This window comes from Tupaia chinensis, unplaced genomic scaffold (assembly GCF_000334495.1).
Source record: "Tupaia chinensis unplaced genomic scaffold, TupChi_1.0 Scaffold143692_1, whole genome shotgun sequence".
Lineage (NCBI taxonomy): Eukaryota > Metazoa > Chordata > Mammalia > Scandentia > Tupaiidae > Tupaia > Tupaia belangeri.
The window spans coordinates 123,609-134,661 of NW_006203540.1; the positions used below are offsets into that span (position 1 = coordinate 123,609).

The 11,053-nt window shown below is 42.4% G+C and overlaps 1 pseudogene; it reads left to right on the forward strand.

The window, feature by feature from the left end:
* The first annotated feature begins 9,415 nt into the window (after window positions 1–9,415).
* The window catches only part of LOC102502649 (transcription intermediary factor 1-beta pseudogene), a 1,845-nt pseudogene continuing 207 nt past the window's right edge, over window positions 9,416–11,053 (forward strand).

The window sequence follows — 11,053 nt, forward strand, 5'->3', positions numbered from 1 at the left end:
TAGGTTATTAAGTTTCCATGTATTTGAGTATTTTTGAGGATTTCTCTTGAAATTAAACTCAAGTTTAATTCCATCATGGTCAGAGAAGATGCTGGGTATAGTTTCTATGCCTTTGAATCTGTAGAGGCCTGTTTTGTGCTCTATGATGTGGTCAATCTTTGAGAATGTTCCATGTGGCGGCATGAAAATAGTGTATCTCAAGTTTTGGGAATGGAAAGTTCTATAGATATCTGTTAAGTCCATTTGATTTATGATATCATTTAGATCCTTTATCTCTTTATCTATTTTTTGTCTAGATGATCTATCCAGAGGGAATAGTGCAGTGTTGAGGTCTCCAACAATTAGTGTGTTGCAGTCTATCTCTCTTTTTAGATCTAGCAGTCTTTCTTTCACATATTTGGGTGCTCCTGTGTTAGGCGCATAGATATTAATAAGCGTTATATCTTCTTGATCGATTGACCCTTTTACTGCAATATAATGCCTTTCTTTGTCTCTTCGAATAGCTTTGTTTTAAAGCCTATTTTGTCAGAGATTAGTATTGCAACTCCAGATTTTTTTTGGTTCCCATTTGCATGGAGGATCCTTTACTCTTACTCTAAGATAGTTTCCTCTATACATGCAATCTCATCAGCTCAGGGAAAGTACAGAGCATTTTCCACCTGTGTCTCTCACCTCTCAGTTGTCTCCTTATTTTATTATACAGCCCTAGGAGTGTTCCTTAGTTATCCAGCTGCTCATGACACACTGTCAATCACAATAGCCTCAGTGATGTACACTGTGGTCACCCCCATGCTGAACCCCTTTATCTACAGTCTGAAGAATAAAGACACACAGAAGACTCTGAAAAGATTACGTGGAGGAAAACTGTAAATGGGCCATATCTCCTAGTATTGAAGAAGGGTATATGATTCAGAGCCAGAAATGACACTATAGCCATCTCTAAGTACCTTTTTGGGACTGGTCTAGGACCCCTGAAGTAGTACTCAGTATTGAGCAGGTGTTCTAGTTTCATATTTAAATAGTATAGCATTTGTTTATTATCTATGAACATCTCATCTTATATGTAAAACCAACTCTAGACATTCTTTTTCTATAGGGCACATGTGCTTGAGAGAGAGAAAGAGATCACACCCCCTTCCTCAGGGGAAATGGCCCCACTGTGATCCCTTCTCCATTTTCTTGCTGGGATTTTGGGCATGCACACATGCACACGGAATGTGATGCTCAAAACTACCAGGTCCAGGACATGAACCATGGTTGGCTATGCAGGAGTCTAACATATAACCATGAAGCTACCTCCTGGCCCCCTAGAAATATTTCTTTTAGAAGCCATACATCATCATCATCTACTCTTGGTTTTTTTTTTTTTTAGAGGTTTTTGCTATAGGGCATGTGCACTCGCCAGACAGACAGAGAGAGACGTAGAGACAGAAAGCGAGAAAGTGCCCCCAGTGGCAGTGGTCAGGCCACAATCCCTTCTCCTCCATTCTCCTCTTGGGATCTTGGGCACACATGCACATGCGCCCAGCGTGAGTTTCAAGCCACCGGGTCCGGGATGTGAACCATAGTCAACTACGTGGGAGTCCAGTGACATAGCCATTACGCTAACTGCTGGTTCCCATCATTATCTACTCTTTGAAGAACAATAAATGATTGCTCTCGCTCAAGGGGGCTTACTCATTGGTGCATAATATTAATGAGTGTGTCTTATATTTTATTATTAAATTGTTGCTCTGTTTGTACGTGAGTGCTTCCTGTGTTGCCTGCAAGTACAAATATTTCCATTGTTCTAAAGGAAATAGCTTCCTCTATTTGAAACTTTGTGATAGTCACTAAATGAGCAGTGAATGAAAGATATCATCTGTTATAGATCTCCATTATGCTGAGGAATCTTTTGAGTCATCATGATCAAAACGTGACTCACAAGAAAGCTCTAATTCCTGTCCTGTCATATGATTAGGTCACAAGTTCTTTTGAACCTACAAGCATGTCCTTCCATTTATTTATTTATTTATTATTACTTTACTCTTCTTATTTTTTTAAACATTCAATTGCTATACATCATTTAGCTTGTCAAGGGAATTTACCCAGCATGAAATGCAACTCAGACCAGTCTGGTTGAGAATACTATACATGTCATGATCAACAGGGAATAAACCATTTCTGTGCCCCACAAATGTCTTGCCTCTGTATTTTCTCTCCCTGATTTCCTTCCCTGTACTCTTCCCATTTCTCCAGTTCATCTGGAAGGGACCTCTAACACAGTCTTTTTCTGTTTTCCTTTCTTTCCTTTTCCTTTTTTTTTTTTTTACAGTCAATCACTGTATATCATTACAGCTAACCACATAAATTTTCCCATCATGAAAACACTGTAGATTGGTTCAGTCAAAGATATTACCATACATAGTATCATCAACAGATAATTACCTATTTTTGTGTCCCTTAATTGGTTAGCATTTGGCCATGGGGTGTATGTACTCCCCAGAGAGAGGTAGAGAAAGGGAAAGCGAGAAATCACTTCCTATAAGATGGCCATGTTGCAATCCCTTCTCAGTTTTCCTCCTGGGATCATGGACATGCATGTGTATGTACTTTGTGTCATATTCAAACAGCCAGGTTCAGGACTCAAATCATGGTTGACCACACAGGAGTCCAGTGACATAGCTACTATGCCACCTGCTAGCCCCAACACAGTTCTTTTTATAAAGTTATCTCTCATAGTCTGGCTTGCTTGGGCTTGTTTGACACGCAATACATTTATACTTTGAGAAACCACATGGTATGTTGTAAAAACATATAATGATTAAATGTAAAAAAAAAAAAACTTGATGAAGTGTTTAATTCATTGATAATGCTCATGGTAACAGTAATACATGCATATGTGCAAACTCATATGAATATATACATTAGAGACCAGCAGATGGTGTAACAGTTACTTCACTGGACTCCCACATGTCCAACAGCAATTTGATTTCTGAACTTGGTGGTTTTAAAGTCACACAAAGCATGTGTGTGTGCGTGTCCAACATCCTGGAAGGAGACTTGAAGAGATGTGTATGTATTTACACACACACATAGAATACACGCACACACACACACACATTCATACACACATATATATTAAATATGTAAAAATTTTGTATGTTAATTATAGCTTGATGAAGCTTTATGAAAAAACACAATATTGAAAAGAAATCAGTGATCTGAAGGCTGGCTCTATAACACAGTGGTTAAAACCTTGCATGGGGAACCAGATCCCACGTGGCCTACCCCAGTTCAAATCCCAGCTCCAGAGGCTTGAAAAAAAAAGGTGGGTATGTGTAAGTGCATGCTCCAAATCCTAAGGGGTTGGTGAAATGGGGGAAAAATGATTGCAATGTGACCATGCCCCATTGGGGCTACTTTTATTCCATGTATCTGGTAAGCACATGTACCCACTGATGAATAAAAAAAAAAGAAAAAAAAGAAAGAAAGAAAAGAAATTATCTCTGGGCCAGTAGGTGGCATGGTGTTAAAGTCCTGGATTCCCACATGGTTGACCACTTGAATTGTGGTTCAAGTCCCAGACCTGGTGGCTTGAGAATTATGCCAGTCACATGTGCATGTGCACCCAAAATCCTGAGAGGAGACTGGAGGAGAAGGGATGTGGTGTGGCCCTCTCCTTTGGAGAGTGATTTCTCTCTCTCTTTCCATCTCTCTCTCTGGTGAGTGCCTGCACCCTGTGGCAAAAACCTAAAAAAATAGTTATCTGAGATACTGTCTTCAAATATCAGAACAAGTGCAAAAAACAAGTAACAAATTGAGAGTGATGGCAGCAAACATCACCCTCCACATACAGGAACACTTAGAGAACCATCCACACGTGGAAATAGCTCTGGCAAGGCTCTCCTATCTATTTGGGCATTTCCAGTGACACAAGGGATCACACTCCTTCAAATAGCTGCACATCAGGGCAGAAAGCTCAGTTTGCTTTTGCCCACACCAACCCTTTACCCAGGCTGATACTGCTCAGTTCTGAAAGGAAACCCCAGTTCATGAGCTCCCCTCACAGGGAAAAAAATGAGAACAGGGAGAACAACCAGCATTCCTGTACTTCTGTGTTCTACCCACAGTATCTGCTTTGGATCTATCCCACCCAGGCTGCTGGGGAGACTGACAAAACTAAGACATCTGGAGATGACTGGGAAAAAACAAGAAAGATTGGGGACCTTTTTAGATGATAGAACTGTTGTCCCAATGGAATATTACTAAGCCATGAAAAACAATTTGGCACATCATTTGGCGCAAAATAGATGAGCCTGGAGGAAATCATGCTGAATATATAAGCCAGGCAAGGAAAGAACAATACTACATATTCTCATTCATTTGCAGAAGCTAAAAGATTTGATAGCATAGAAGTAGAGAGTGGAATAGGGATGCCAGAATCAAGAAAGAGATGGGGGAGAAGTGGAGGGGGGAAAACTTAATTAACTGATACAAAATGCAGAGGAGTGAGACGTGCTTTAGAGTACTAGAGCATGGTAGAAATTATTGTTGACAACAATTTAACATCTAATCTAAATGCATCAGACTACATCTTAATTGTTCACTCTTCAAAGTAAAGTTAAATGTTAGAGAATGATGAATTTATTTGTTGCCCTGATATACATTATATTATTATATTTGTTACTCTAATACACGTTGTATGCATGTATTAGAAAACCACATAATACCTCATAAATATGTACATTGATTTTGTAACAATCAAAAAGTATAAAAAGTGCCAGCCACATAACAGAGTGGTTAAACATCATGTAGAATGATGCAAATCTCACTTGACCAACCATGGTTTGAATCCCCGCTATGGCAGCTTGAAAAATATGATGGACATGTGTGCATGTGTGTCTAATTTCCTGAGGGGATGAAGGAATGGAGGAAAGGGATTGTGGCATGATCACCCCCACTGAGGGGCACTCTCTCTACCTCTCTCTCTGGTGAATGCACATGCTCTGTGACAATTAAAAAAATATTAAAAGGTGTAAACATTTTAAAAAGTTATAGTATTCAAGCAATATGGTACTGGAATAAAAACAGGTATGATACTACTGCTACTAATAAATAAAAACATACCACATGTCTTTTTGGGGGGAGTTGTCTGTTCAGCTCAATTTCCCACCTTTTAATTGGATTGATTATTTTTTGGCAGGTAAGTATTTTGTATAGATGTATAGTGATTGAAAGTTAAATAAAAAAGACAAAGACAAATGGAACAAAACAAAGTGTCCAGAAATAACACCAGGTATACACTGTCAACACACCTTTGTCAGGGTGTTAAGAATATTCAACAGGGGGTCCAGCCTAATGGTGGAGTCGGTAGTAAAATGAACCACAGTCATGGAAGCCACATAGCTGATCATGGGTCCAGGCTAATACTGCTCAGTGCTGAGCAGAAACCCCAGTTCATGAGCTCTCCAGGGCAACTTGAAAGCATGTTGGGTTCCTGCACCTATGCCCAAGATCCTGATGAACTGGAGGGCTTGTGACAGAGGGTAGCTGTGATGGGACACTGTTGGGTGTTTATCTTTCTCTCTTTCTCTTATGTATACACTCTTCACCTAGCATTGCATGACTTAAGTTAACTAACAACAAAAAAGAATACACAATGGGAACCAGCAGATGGCATGGCGATTGAGGCACTGGACTCTTACATGGCTAACCATGGTTTGAGTCCTGGACCTGGCAGTTTGCTTTCTCACTTTCCCTCTCTCTCTCTTTGGTGAAAGCACATCAAAAAATAAACTAATTGAAAAGATTATTAAAGAAAAGAATACACACAATAGGAGAAGGACAGCCTCTTTATTTATTTATTTATTTATTTATTTAGTTAGTTAGTTTTTGAGAGAGATTTTTGCTATAGGGCATGTGTGCTTACCAGAGAGACAGAGAGAGAAAGAGAGAGAGAGAGAGAGAAAGAAAGTGAGAAATCATCCACAGGGGGATGGCCATGACACAATCCTTTCTCCTCCATTCTCCTCTTATGATTCTGGGCATGCATGCATGCATGCACACACTGTTGGTGTAACTGTCAAGCTGCTGAATTTGAACTGTGGGTGACCATGTAGCAGTCTAGAATCTCAACCTCTATGCCACCTGCTAACCCCAGAACAGTCTTTTTAATAAAAGTGCTGGAAAACTGCACATCCACTTGCAAAAGATTGAAGTGAGATGCCTATATGATACCATTCACAAAGGTTAACTAAGAATGGATTAAAGACATAAATGTAAACCTGAAGCCAGCACAGAAAGGATGAATAAAATGTAGAAATGCTTTGCTTAATCTGAGGAATACATTCAAAGGTGAGTTGTGTGTATGTAAATGTGTGCAAGAATTTGAGTTGTTTATTCTTTCAAATAGACACACTCACCATTATACATGTACACACAGGCACTACTTCACAATCTCATCATTGCTTTTTAATTTTTTTAGCCTGTTGTTTTTTAGGCTTTTGCTATAGGGTGTGTGCATTAGCCAGAGAGAGACAGAGAGGGAGAGTGAGAATTCACCCCTTCCCCAGAGGGAATGGCCACACTGCAATCTCTTCTTCTCTAGTCTCTTCTTGGGATTTTGGCCATGCATGCATTCACACACACATACCTAGTGTGATTTTTCAAGCCACTGGGTCTGGGTCTTGAACCATGACTGACCATGTAAGAATCCAGCACCTCAATCATCACACTACCTGCTGGCTGCAACATAATTATTTGTATTGGCTGCTATCCTGTGCAATGTGGGTGGTTATTAGCACCCCTTTGGATACTGCCAAATATCCACAAAGGCAAAATCATCTCTAGTTGGAAAGCAATCAGAGTTTGAGAACTGAAGAATCCTACCAGATTTCCAAACAAGGCTCTATCTCATACTTAGAAATAACTTTGTGCAAAGCACTAAGCCTGAGTCCCATTTATGCCAAGAAAAATGAAATTCATAATACTAGTGTAGAACATCATTGAATGGATTTTAATGAAAATTAAATCAGATAATCTATCAGATGGTAAGCTTAGGTTATGACACACAAAAAAGATCTTTGATCGGACTAACATACAGGGTATTCATGTTGGGAAAATTCATTTTGAATGTTGTAAAGATAGAACATGGCTAAATATAAAAAAAGAAAAAAATGTAAAATGATCTAGTATTCTTTCCTAATAACAAACATTTTATAATAAGGAACTAAATGACAACTTTTAATTTGTGATATCAATATGGAATTTATCATTGTTTTGGCAAAAGTGTCATAAAGTGGCCATGGTTTTACATCAGAGAATGTTTCTCCTCCTTGAAGTGGAGAACAGCAATTTTCTGGAGATATCGGTGGTTCTCTTCCCACTACAGATCACTGTTTTGAAAATCCTAGGGACTTCATGGCAACAGGTTCTTAATTTTTATTTAACTTAGATTCTTATTGATCTATTTATTTAGCCAGAGGGAACATGCATTCATAGGAGACAGAGAGAGGAAAAGTAAGAAAGCACCCACCCACACACACACACATACACACACACACACACAGGGGAATGGTCACTCTGTAATTCCTTCTCCATTTCTCTCTCCTTTTGCGATTTTGGATAGACATGCACACCTGCAAGCATGTTTCTCAGGCCCCTGGGTGTGAGACTCAAACCATATGGCTGGCCATATGGAATCCATCCACTTTAACCACTATGCCATGAGCTAGCCCAATTCAGACTTTTTCAATGATTTCTCTGTCTAGATGATCTTTCCAGTGCTGGGGATGGGGAGTTAATGCCTATCTCTTCCTTTCAGGTCTCATAATATGTGTTTTATATATGTGGGTGCATATGTAATCACTATCATTAAATCATCTTGCTAAATTGATTCCTGTGTCATCATATAATGACTTTATCTCTTTAAAAGAGACAGTGTGTGTGTGGGGAGGTATGCAATCACCAAAGAAAGCATTCCTTCCCCAGTGGAGCATGGTCACAATTCAATTCCTTCTCCATTTCGCTTTCCTGTCACATTTTTTTGGGAGAGATTTTTGCTATAGGGTGCGTGCGCTCACCAGACAGACAGAGACAGAGAGACAGAAAGCAAGAAATCACCCCCCAAGGGGGATGGCCATGGCACAGTCCCTTCTCCTCTGTTCTCCTCTCAGGATCTTGGGCATGCATGCACACGTGCCTGGAGTGAGTTTAAGCCACTGGGTCTGGGACTCAAACCGCATTCAACTACGTGGGAGTCCAGTGACATAGCCATTACACTAACTGCTGGTCCCCTCTGTCACAATTTTGAACACACAAGCCTGGCATATTTTTAAGCCAGTGGGACCAGGATTTGAAACAGTCAACCAACCATATAAGACTTGACTTCTTTAACCATCAGGCTATGGGTTCAATCCTCTTTTTATACTTTTTTTAACTTAAAAATCTGTTTTATCTGATACAACAAATCCTGCTTGCTTTTGGTTTCCATTCGCATAATATACCTTTTTTCATTCCTTCACTTTCTACTGATATTTGTCATTACTACAGAAGTAAGATTATTTTATAAAGCATACAGGTCCTTTTAAAAAAAAATCTATTCCACCAGTATGTATCTAACCTATTTACATTCAAGATTATAATTGATAGGTGAGGATTTCCTCTTGTCATTTCATATTTTCTAATTTTGTATTTCACTCATTCCTTTCAGCAACAAGTTCTTCAGTCTTAGATTTCAGAGAAAACATGAAGGAGAAATTACTGGGAGGTTAGACTGAAAGGTTTCAGCTGGCAACCGGCTGATCCTCCTTGTCCAGAGAGTGTTACGGCGACCCCAATCAACCACAAAGTCAGTTCTTGATGCAAAATACAAGAGGCTTTATTGCTAGCACACTAGGACTCCACTCTCGGTCATGCAAGACACGGTAGCGAGTGAAGCCTCAAACAAAGGGGCGTTCAGGTAATATAGACATTGGTGGGGTGAGGCGAGGAAAGAATGAGGAAGTAAGATAAGGGACCTGACTTCTTGCATGGAGCTGAGCTGGCCTGCAAGGAGCTGAGCAAGCCCTTGGGGTTTGCATAACTCATGGCTTTTATTACAAAGGCGGCATCAGCTTAGTACAGAAGTGAAAAGGCAAAAGTTAAATGTTATCTTCACAGAGCTAAACAGGCACAGTTGGATTTTATTCTTACATTCCCCCATTTTGTGTTTTTGGCAAGGAGTTTTAATCATAAAACTTGTGTACCCATAAGAGTATTGGGATAAGTGTCTCGGCAGTGCTCCTTGGGCATCAGGCAGTGACCCAGGAGGCGGGTCACAGCGCTTGGCCTCACGGCGGCAGCAGCAGCCCAGCTGTTGGCAGTGAGCGCATTTGTGCCTGCGCGGTGAGCCCCATGCCTTTTTTTCCCCCTGGGCTCCCCTGGCAGCATGTGAATGGCGGCCTCCACGGCATGTGTATGGCAGGCCCGGTGGGGGGGGTGGGATGGCAGCCTCGGTGGCAGTGATGGCCTTAGCCATCTCTGGTAGCCCTGGCCTGGGCGAGGGTTTGGAGGGCGGCAAGAAGTGCAGTGCTGCCTTTTCGGTCACGGGCTTGGCTGTGGGCTCAGCGTCTGCCTCAGCCTCGTCGCCTGTGGGGGGTGGCAGCGAGGCACTGGAGTTGCTGGAGCACTGCAGCGTGTGTTGGGAGCACCTGCAGCCGGAGTGAGAGCCACGCCTGCTGCCCTGCCTGCATTTGGCCTGCAGAGCTTGCCTCGGGGCCTGCGGCACACTCTCCTGCCAACAGCTCGGGGGATGGCGGTGCATAGGGCGATGGCACTGTGGTGGACTGTCCTGTATGTAAACAGCAGTGTTTTTAAAGACATTGTGGTGAATTATTTTATGTGTGACAGTGGCAGCAAGACTGCTACAAATGCCCAGGATGTCAACCAGTGTTGTACTAGTTGTGAGGATAATGTCCCAGCTGCTAGCTACTGTGTGGAATGCTCTGAGCCGCTGTGTGAGATGTGCGTGGAGGCTCATCAGCGGGTGAAGTACACCAAGGACCATACTGTGAGCTCCACTGGGCCAGCCAAGTCTCGAGATGGTGAGCACACAGTCTATTGCAACGTGCACAAGCATGAACCCCTTGTGCTGTTTTGTGAGAGTTGTGACACCTTCACCTGCCGGGACTGCCAGATTAATGCCCAGAAAGTTTACCAGTACGAGTTCTTGGAGGATGTGGTAAGGAACCAGCGCAAACTCCTGGCCTCTCTGGTGAAGCGCCTTGGGGACAAACATGCCACCCTGTAGAAGAACACCAAGGAGGTCTGCAGCTCGATCTACCAGGTGTCTGATGTGCAGAAGCATGTGTAGGTGGATGTGAAGATTGCCATTTTGCAGATCATGAAGGAGCTGAATAAACGAGGCTGTGTGCTGGTTAATGATGCCCAGAAGGTGATGGAGGGGCAACAGGAGCGCCTGGAGCGGCAGCACTGGACCATGACTGAGATTCAGAAGCACTAGGAGCACATCCTGCACTTTGCCTTTTGGGCTCTGGAGAGTGACAACAACACAACACTTCTGCTGTCCAAGAAGTTGATTTACTTCCAGCTGCATCAGGCTCTTAAGATGATTGTGGATTTTGTTGAGCCACATGGTGAGATGAAGTTTCAGTGGGACCTCAACACTTGGACCAAGAGTGCAGAGGCATTTGGCAAAATTGTGGCAGAGTGTCCTGGCACTAACTCAGCAGGCCCTGCACCCATGGCCCCTCCAAGAGCCCCAGGACCTCTGAGCAAGCAGGGGTCTGGAAGGAGCCAGCTCATGGATGAGCAAGAAGGCTATGACTTTGGGTCAGATGATCCCTACACAAGTGCAGAGCCCCATGTGTCAGGAGTGAAGTGGTCCCGTTAGGGTGAGGGCGAGGTGAGCAGCCTCATGCATAAGGTGCCATGTGTGAGCCTTGAACGCCTGGATCTGGGCTTTACAGCTGACAGTCAGCCACCCCTCTTTAAGGTCTTCCTAGGCAGCACTACTGAAGATTATAACCTCATTGTGATCGAGAGAGGGGCTGCCGCTGGAGCTGGCGGGCAC